Source organism: Cynocephalus volans, chromosome 2 (assembly GCF_027409185.1).
Source record: "Cynocephalus volans isolate mCynVol1 chromosome 2, mCynVol1.pri, whole genome shotgun sequence".
Lineage (NCBI taxonomy): Eukaryota > Metazoa > Chordata > Mammalia > Dermoptera > Cynocephalidae > Cynocephalus > Cynocephalus volans.
The window spans coordinates 205,395,885-205,404,856 of NC_084461.1; the positions used below are offsets into that span (position 1 = coordinate 205,395,885).

General features: G+C 54.3%; 1 pseudogene; it reads left to right on the top strand.

Annotated features, from left to right (window-relative positions):
• The first annotated feature begins 7,689 nt into the window (after positions 1–7,689).
• LOC134370754 (phosphoethanolamine/phosphocholine phosphatase-like) lies at positions 7,690–8,464 on the top strand (annotated as a pseudogene).
• The last annotated feature ends 508 nt before the right edge of the window (positions 8,465–8,972 follow it).

Sequence of the window (8,972 nt, forward strand, 5' to 3'; positions counted from 1 at the left end):
TTCTAGGGACATGTCTAACAAAAAGGAGAAAGACTGGGGTAGCCAAGTGGGGAGCAGGAGGGAGAAGATGTCGAGATCAACGTGGGTAGGGCAGCAGGTACCAGCAGGTACCAGGCCTTGCGGGGCCTTGGAGACTGGGGCTTTGGCCTCCACCTTCTGAGTACTGGGAAGCCGTGGAGGAATTTTGAACAGTGGGAGACATGATCCTGTGTGCATTTTTAAAATTTCAGCAGGCCATTTTGTGGGGCAGACTGGGTGAGCAGTTCGTTTGGGAGGGAGTTTGGGTGGTGATTACCTGGGTGGTAGCTGCGAGGTGGAGGGACACAGTCGATATATTTGGGAGGTAGAGCTGACAGGATTTGCTGAAGGACTGGTTACGGGGGTGAGGGCAAGGAAGGACTTGGGCTGATACCCAGGTTTCTGGTGGAAGCGATTAGGTTGGGGGAGTGACGCTGCTATTCTCTCAGATAAGGAAGGGAGGCAGGGCTGAGGTCAGGCAGATGACCTCCTTAAATGGTGCCCAGGGTGCAACATTTAAGGAGGCACACACTCTCAAAAAAAAAGAAAAAAAAAGGAGTGGCCTTAAAGGAGTGCCTCCTTAAATACTGTGCCCTGGGAGGAGCAGGTTTGTGTGTCTGTTTTTTTTTTTTTTTTTTTGAGGGGTGGGGAGCCACGTCCATTAAGCAGTAATAATCACAACCTCTTGTGTCTGTGACACGAGGTCTGCTTTCACCAACCTCCTAATAAAGGTGGAAAGGGCAATGTGTTCCAGCTGCTTAACTGTCCCCACAGGAGCCCTGGGAGGATGGCTCCTCACTGGCCCACCTCACAGATGAGGAAACCGAGGCTCAGACAGATTCCAGAACTTGCTGAAGGTCCTGTAACTTGCAAGTGGAGACACCAGACCTCAAACTCGGGCTTGCTGACTCATGAGCCTACTCTATTCCCATAAGATGATGTTTCACAAGCCTCCCCAGTTTCCTGGTGAAAGGAAGGAAGAGAAGCCAAGTGCCTCTCAAGCCCCAAGAGCGTTCAGGTTGGCCATCTCCTGGTTCTTTGCCACCACCATGTGTGCCAAGGAGCAGACAGAGGGGCTGAGAAGTGATGTGACCTCTCAGCCTCACTCAGCTGCTTTTTCTCTACCACAGGTGTTCTTGTCCTGCCTTTAAGGTTCTGCCAGGGGCAGGTCTCCCCAGGAGGAGGGCCAGGTAGAAGACTAAGAGCATGGCTCTGTGCCTCAGCTTCCTCCTCTGTAAAATGGGCATGATGACAGTCATAATTCCCGCCCCACATGTTTGTGGTGAGGCTAAATGAGATGAGAAAAGGGCTTGGCATGGTGCTTCAATGTAAAATGTAATTGATGACTATGAGTGAATGTTAGAATTAGGGTGGGAAGGGCAGGAGGTGTGGGTTTGCGCATGACACACAGGCTTGTGGGATGGAGGCAGGGCACAGTGACGTGTGGGCCAACTAGTTGCTGAGGGAGAAGCCTTTTCCTCACCAGCTGGCTGAAAGAGAGATAACATGGTTCATAGCCCTCATTCCCAATCCTATACCTGTTGCTGGAGGAAGAGGGCTGGCCTGCCCTTCCTGGGGAGAGGGGGCCGTAGAGAGCCTGGAAACAAGCAGGTCACACCCATGAGACTGAGGCCTGGGGACAGGGGTGGTGGAAGGAGCCCTCTGTCTGGGCCCTCTGCCTGTAACTACACCTGGCCCTACCAATAAACAACTATGGTTTTCTTTGTAGCCTCCAACAACAGTACCCCAAAAAGCACAAACCACCTGCATCTTAAAAAGAACTGAATAAACATGAGGATTAGGCCCTGTGACTCTAAAACACACACACGTGCCCACACACACACACACACTCCTTCCTCAATGTATTAATCAGGGTTCAACCAGAGAAACAGTATCATTAGGGGATATATCTTAAGAGATTTGTTGAAGGAGTTGATCTGTGCGATTGTGGGGTTGTCTAGACAAGTCTGCGTTCAGTAAGTGAAGGCTGGAACTCTTGCTAAGGGCTGAAGCTGTTATCCACAGGCAGAATTTCTTCTTTAGGGAAGCCTCAGCTCTGATTTTAAGGCCTTTCAACTGGTGGCATCAGGCCCACCAGATTATATAAGATACTCTCCCTTACTTAAAGTCAACTGATAATGGACTTTATTTGCATCTACAAAATACCTTCACCAGAACACCTAGATTAGTGTTTGATTGAATAACTGAGGCCTGTAACCTAGCCGAGTTGACACATTAAAAAAGACCTCATGGGGTTGGCCACTTAGCTCAGTTGGTTAGGGCGGGCCTTGTAACACCAAAGTCAAGGGATTGGACTCTTGGACTGGCCTGCCACTCCCTCTGCCCCCTGCCCCCCAAAGACACGATCAGATACCTGCCAGGCATGATCTTCATGGCCTATGGAATGTTGCTTTACATTTATCAATGTGACTACTGAGCACTTACCACGTGCCAGGCACTGTGCTGAGTGATTTCCATGCAGCATCTCAGTTAATCCTCCAAATATCCCATGAAACAGGTACCCTCCTTGTCCCTAGTTTTACAGTAAGGAAGCTGAGCCTCAGAGAGGCAAGGAGACTCTGAGTCACATGGCCTGGACAGCAGGTATAAGTGCACCTGTGTTCTGAACTGTCACTTCCTATGGCCCCTCCCTGAGACAGGAGAGCCTCTCCTCTCTCCACCTTGTCTTCTCTTCTCTGGGGCAGGAAGTCAGGGTTCAGATCACTTCGGAATGTGACCTTCCTCTCTCTCTGGACTTCAGTTCTCTCCTCCGTGAAGTGGTTCCATCTTTCCTGGCCTTTCTGGGTTTAGGCTGAAGGGAAGCACATTCTGGTACCACTTTCTCAGGCCTTTGCTGCCACCTAGGGGGCTTGACCGTGTTCATCACGCTCCAGACCATCTGGAAGGCAGGTTGAGTTTACAGGTGAGCTGCTTAGGACCAGCGGGATGGGAGAGGAAGCAAGTAGGGTGGGAGGAAATTGTGGGTCCAATTATAGAAACAATGAAAATTCCACGGGCTCTTGTCCCTACCTGCTCAGTCAGGGTCCCCAGGCCGTTGCAGAGTCTTCGAGGATTTCTGGGGGCTCCGGGCGTGGTGCGGTTTTCACCCCTGCCGTGCTCTGCCCCCAAGGGTTCCGCCGTCCCCTGACCCAGAGGGTCCCTGGAGCCGTAGGGATGCACAGGCTGCCAGGGGGTCTAAGGGGAAGCCGGGAACTTCTCTAGCCCCATCAGGCCATCAGGCAGGTCTGCACTGCGATTCAGGACCCCAAGAGGACACACCCACTCCGACAGGGGAGGAGGAGGAGGCCCAGGGAGCAGGCAAAGGGAGGTGGGGAAGAGGGGCGATGTCCTCGGAAAGGGGCTACCGGAGCGCTCGGTCCTGCCCTTTCCCGCCCCTGCCGACTCTACATCCTTTGCTCCGCCCCCACCCAGCCCCCACCCAAATATAACCCCTCCCTCATTGGCCCCGTCACGCGTGGGCACGGCCACGAGATGGCGCCGCGGAGCCGCGAAGGGCCTCGAAAGACCCCTGTGGCTGTCGTGGTCGCCCAGCTCTGCGCCCGTCGGTTCAGTAACCGGCTCGTGGTGGGGGAGGCCAGGCGGTGGACCGGCGGGAAGTGGGCGGGAGGCGGGGACCGGGGCGGACAGGCCGGCCACAACGGCCGCAGCAGCCAGCTTGCCAGTCGTCCTGTCAGCCAGCTAGTCAAGTCAAGTCACCCCGTCCATGCGTCACACACTTTCTCCATCAGTCTCTTGGACGTTGAGTTCATGGCAGGCGGCCAGCTGGCCATCACGGCGCCCTTGTCACCTGTCTCCTGGTGTGCTGGCTGCCCGCACACGGTGAGGGTGAGCAGGGTCCACGGGGGTTGGTGAACGGGGGGAAACAGGCAGAACCCAGGCCTTGGTGTTTTCCCTCAGGGTCTTCCAGGCCTTGGGGCGGAGCGGACAAGACCGTGGGCGGGCACTCGAGGCCACCGCCGCCTCCCGGAACCGGAACCGCAGAGCTGCAGTGGAGCGATGAAGCCCGCGCTCTCAGGCGGCTGAGCTGGGAGATGCTCCCGAGCTCGAGCCTTTACTGTGTGGATGGGACTCTGACCTGGGAGAGGCTGTGGACGCGGCCTAACCTGCTGCTCTCTTCATAGGTCAGAGCGGGCATGGTGGTGGCCCGGATCCCGGCCTTTCCAGTGGGGCCTGGGCCTGAGCTGGCGATAGGATCCCTGGGCCTGGTCTTGACGTTGCTTCTGCCTTGCTGCGTGTCCTTGTGCACGTCACTTAACTGTTCTGGGCCTCAGTGTTACCGTGCAGCGCACCTCCCTCAAATGGGGGAAACAATCTCCATAACCCGCCACCTATTTCCCTACCCAGCCCCATACTGTGGGCTGAAAATGAGACCATGGAGGTAAAAATGTTAACAAGCGAGGGCTCACTACCCGATGCACACAGAAGCCAGTATCGATCGTGCCAGTATTGGCTTTTGTAAGAAGAAAAGCTTTATTCCAAAGTTGACTGCAGTGGAGACAGGAGGCACAAGTCTCTGATTTGTCTCCCTAGATCCCTCAAAGGGCTTTTAAGGGGTATTCAGAATCCCTGATTGGCTAAATCCAAGCCAGGTGACACGGCAAAGGGCTATGGGCTGATAAAGTCAGGAGCTGATTGGTTGTTTTTGAGTTTGGTCCTCTGATTGGTCTAATCTGGATCTGGCACCTTGGTAGAGAATTTTCAGGTTGCTGAGGTCAGCTGGTGGGCAAGGTTCTCCTTCTCTGTGTGCTTAGCTTACACCCTACAAAATAACTTTGAAATAACTTGAGATGAGAAAATACAACGTATTTCAGTTAGTTTTAGGTGATTACAAAAGCCCAGGAATGAGGAGGTTATAACCAGACTTCCTGTGGTCTTCCTGAAGTGAGAGAGGGAGAATGGAAGAAAGAAAAGGCAGGGGTGGACTGAACCCCTGAGCTCCAGGGGAGACCATGGCCTGTGTGCACCCTCCAGCCACAGGAGCCTGGGATTCTGACCTTGGCTGTGTGACCCTCAGCAAGTACTTGCTCCTCTCTGGGCTTCTGTAGCAGTGAGGAGCTTGGACTCCATGATCTCTAAGGCTTGTGACTTGAGTGGAAGGAAAATTCCTGAGAGGGGAACTCCCCCCAAGGACACCGTGGTACTCTGTCCAGCCACGGTGTGGGGATGGGGAAAAAACTCTGTTGGTTTTTGAGCTAAGTGGGAGGTCATGTGCCCAGCCCTGCGGGGTGGGGGTAGGTACTGGGGAGGCTGGTAGCTGGGTCTCAGGAGTCAAAACCCTCCATCATCCCAGAGCTGAGTGGGCTCTTGGGACCCATGTTGGGAGGAGAGTTCTGCTGACACTAGGAGAAGAAGAGGAATGGGCCAGCCTCAGGCATACCCTGGGAACGGTGGTCCTCCCTCTTTTTGCCCCAGTCCTGGCTCATTCTTTGAGGCTTGGTACCCAGTTCACATCATGCCTAAGCCTCCTCAGTGGTCCACTGAGGCAGGGGCTGGAGCTCCTGGAAGCCAGAGGAGAACAGGAAAAAGGCAAGCTTTTTGTAGGAGCTTGGTAGGATAACCTCGGGGGATTGTTTACCAATCCCAGGTCCCAGGAAGAATTAAGTTATTCATTCAACAAGTATTTATTGAACATCCACCACATGCCAGGCTTTGTGCTAGGCAATGGGTGACAGGAGTGAACTGCACAGACATTGTCCCTGTTTATGGAGTGGAAAGTCTAGAAGTGGTGAGGGCAGTGGGAGAAGACAACAAAGAGGGTAAATGAATTGGCTGACGTCAAAACTGTGGTATGTGCCATAAGGGTGGTAAAAAGGACCCTGAGATAGAGAATAAAGCAGGGCAGACTGGGAGGGCTCTCTCAGCAGGTGACACAACCTAAGACCTGAAGGAGAACCCATGGGGTGGAAAGAGTGTTCCAGACAGAGGGAGTGGCATTCATTCACTCATTCACTCACGCCTATGTTCCTATGTGCTGGATACTGTTCTGGTTGCTAGAAAAATAGAGATGAAAAATACAAGGAAAATCCTTTCTCTCATGGAGGTTATGTTGTAGTGGAAGGAGACAGAAAACAACCAACCAACCAGACAAATAATTTCAGGGAAGGATGAATAATATGAAGAAAATAAGATTTTAAAGGGGACACAATGGTGGCTGGGGACTGGGGGGGGGGGGGCAGATGGAGGGGATGGCCCATATGCACATCATCCACGATCCGTTGGGACTGGAGGGACTCATGAGCTGAAGCCCAGAAATCTGGAGTGGATAAGACACTGCTCCCCTCCAATTCCTGTAAGCACCCCTTGCTCCGTCCTGCACCCAAATACCTTAGCTAGCTATGCTCTGTATTCCTTATGCTCCAAACTCAGCCGGGACAGACGTCTGCCTTTGCCACTGTCCCCATGACCGTGGTGCCAGGGTATCCCTTCATTCCTGACTCAGGCAAAATCAAGGAATTGGTTCCCCCTTGCTCCCTGCCACCTGCAAGTCTTCTTCTCTCCCTGAGCTGTGCACCCCCTGCCCGCATTGGAGTGAAGCACTTGCCATCTGGGAGTGTGCCAGAGTGCCTGCTTTCCAGTCACATCTAAAAATATCTTTCCCCTACCACACTGGCAGCTGCCACCTCCCTGCCCCTGCCCAATCAGCACGCCCTCCCAGCTTGTCTGCCCAGGCACGGAAGCCCGAAGGTGCCTCCTAGTCCCAGATCCCTCAGTGGCAGCAGGATTCCAGGTCATCACTGCCAACTAGTCAGAACAGCAAGCTCATAGCCTAAGGGAGTCTCCAGGGCAAAAGGGGAAGCTCCAGCTGCAGCTATCCCAAGAGGTGACAGAGACCCCTGGTTCTGATGCTGTGTGACCCCCAGGATGTTAGCTTGCCCTCTGTGGTCCTCTCTTTTTCCTATTTGCTGCTTGGGGCGGGGGGAAGGGGTGAGCAAGGAAGGTGGTGAAGTTGGGACCAGTGCCTGGAGAAGGGAGAGAATTCAAGCTTAGTTGTTGAATCTGATTTCTAGTGATTGATATGAGGAGCCTTGTTCTTGGGCAGAGAGGGCTTGTAACTGTGATCTTTCTTTTTTTTGGGCAGCTGGCCAGTATGGGGATCCGAACCGTTGACATCGGTGTTATAATGCTGTGTATTGTGGTATTTCTGGGGTCCTCACCCCTCATCCTTATCCTGCACCTTTCCTGTGGAAAAATGTCTGACAAAACTTTCCTGGAGCCTCCATCCACCTATTAAGAGGGGAATTTCCACCCTAAGGCCAATGCCAACAAGGCGCCTGCTTCTGTCCCCCACCCCTGAGGATCCTCCCACCCTACTTCCACATATTTAATCTAAGAACATTTGTGTAAAAGGCAGGAGGAAGCAGGCAGGAATCTGATCCGATGTGGAACCAGGGAGGCAGGCACTGCTTTTCGATGGGACTAGAATAGGGACTCCCTGCCCCCCCCCCCCCCCCCCGCCCCCAAACCCTTCTCTCCTCTCCCTATTCTAGCCTGAGGGAGAAGCTCAGAGATCCTGCCCGCTTTTCTCTGAAGGACTCTTTGGTGACCACAAAACGATGTGATCACTCTGGACAAAGTTGCCAGAGGAACTCTTGACGACGGCTGGAGGCCAACAAAGTCCCTGCAGGTGGTGCCCAAGGTGATATACTGACCATGAGCGGGTGTTTCCCAGTGGCCGGCCTCCGATGCCTGTCTAGGGACAGGACGCGCCTCTCTTCCTCCTGACCTTCGACTTCCAAGAGACTGTCGTGGACGAAAACAGCGACGACTTGATCGTGTGCATCGCCCGCGCCAGCGGCTGCCCACGAGCCTGCGGGCCACCCACGGCCAGGGCTTGTGCGACGAATGCACGCGGCGCGTCTTCAAGGCTCCGAGCGAGCAGGGCGAGCGGCCGCGGGACCCGCGCGCCGTCCCCGAGGCGTCCCCTGACGCCGGGCAGTGTGTGGCCAAGCAGGGCGCCCGTTTCGAGGTTATTCTCATCTCGGACGCCAGCACTTCAGGCGTGGAGGACGCGCTGCGCGCAGCCGGCCCCCACCGCCCGCTCCGCCGCGTCCTCCCCGCCGAGGCGGATGATGGTCTCAGCCCACGGCCTCAGGCGTCCTCGATCTTGCTTCAGCCGCCGCGACCCCACACTGTTTCTGTACTTGCTGCACCTTGCCTACCTCCCCGCACCCCTCTAGCATCCCTAAAGGGAAAAAAGCCGGAGGGAACCGTCGCCTCCCCGTGGTGGAACGAGGTAACACACTGTCCGGTTCGGGTCCAGGGACCTCGCAGCGTGCAGCCTTGTCTATGCAGCAAGAAACCAGGGGCTTCTCCAATGTCGCCCCCCCGAGCTGGACCTTCCACTCTCCCATCCTTCCCTATGGAACAGAGAGCCATGATGTTTAAGCAGAGCCAGGAAACACAAGCCCCTCCTCCGGTGATTTAGAACTATAAGGGAGGTGAAGGGGCAAAAACAAACAAACAAACAAACAAAAACAAAAACAAAAACAAAAAACGTTATGGGATAGAAAATAAGTAAGGATGAGGAGACTATTGCATTGCAGAGAAGGTGGTGAGGAAAGGCCACTCAAGGACCTAAATGATGAGAAGGAGCCAGTTATGCAAAGGTCTGGAGGAAGAACGTTCCAGAGCGAGGGAGCAGGAAGTGGGAATGAGTTTAGCAGGTTTGAGGTGGGAGAGTGATGGGCAGCAAGGTGTGGGAAGCAGGTAATGAAAGATGTGGCAAAGTTGGCGAGGAGCTTGGATTTTATTAGAAGGCTCCGGGAAGCTGGTGGAGAGATGTGGGCAGGGAAGGGCTGCTCTGTGTGAGTGTGGAGTGAGGGGGTGGGAAGGCAGGAGTGGGAGCAGTTAGGAATCGTTTAATAGTCCGGGCAACATGATGTTGGTCTGGACTAGGGCAATAGCAGCGGGGGTGGAGGCCGACGAACAGATAT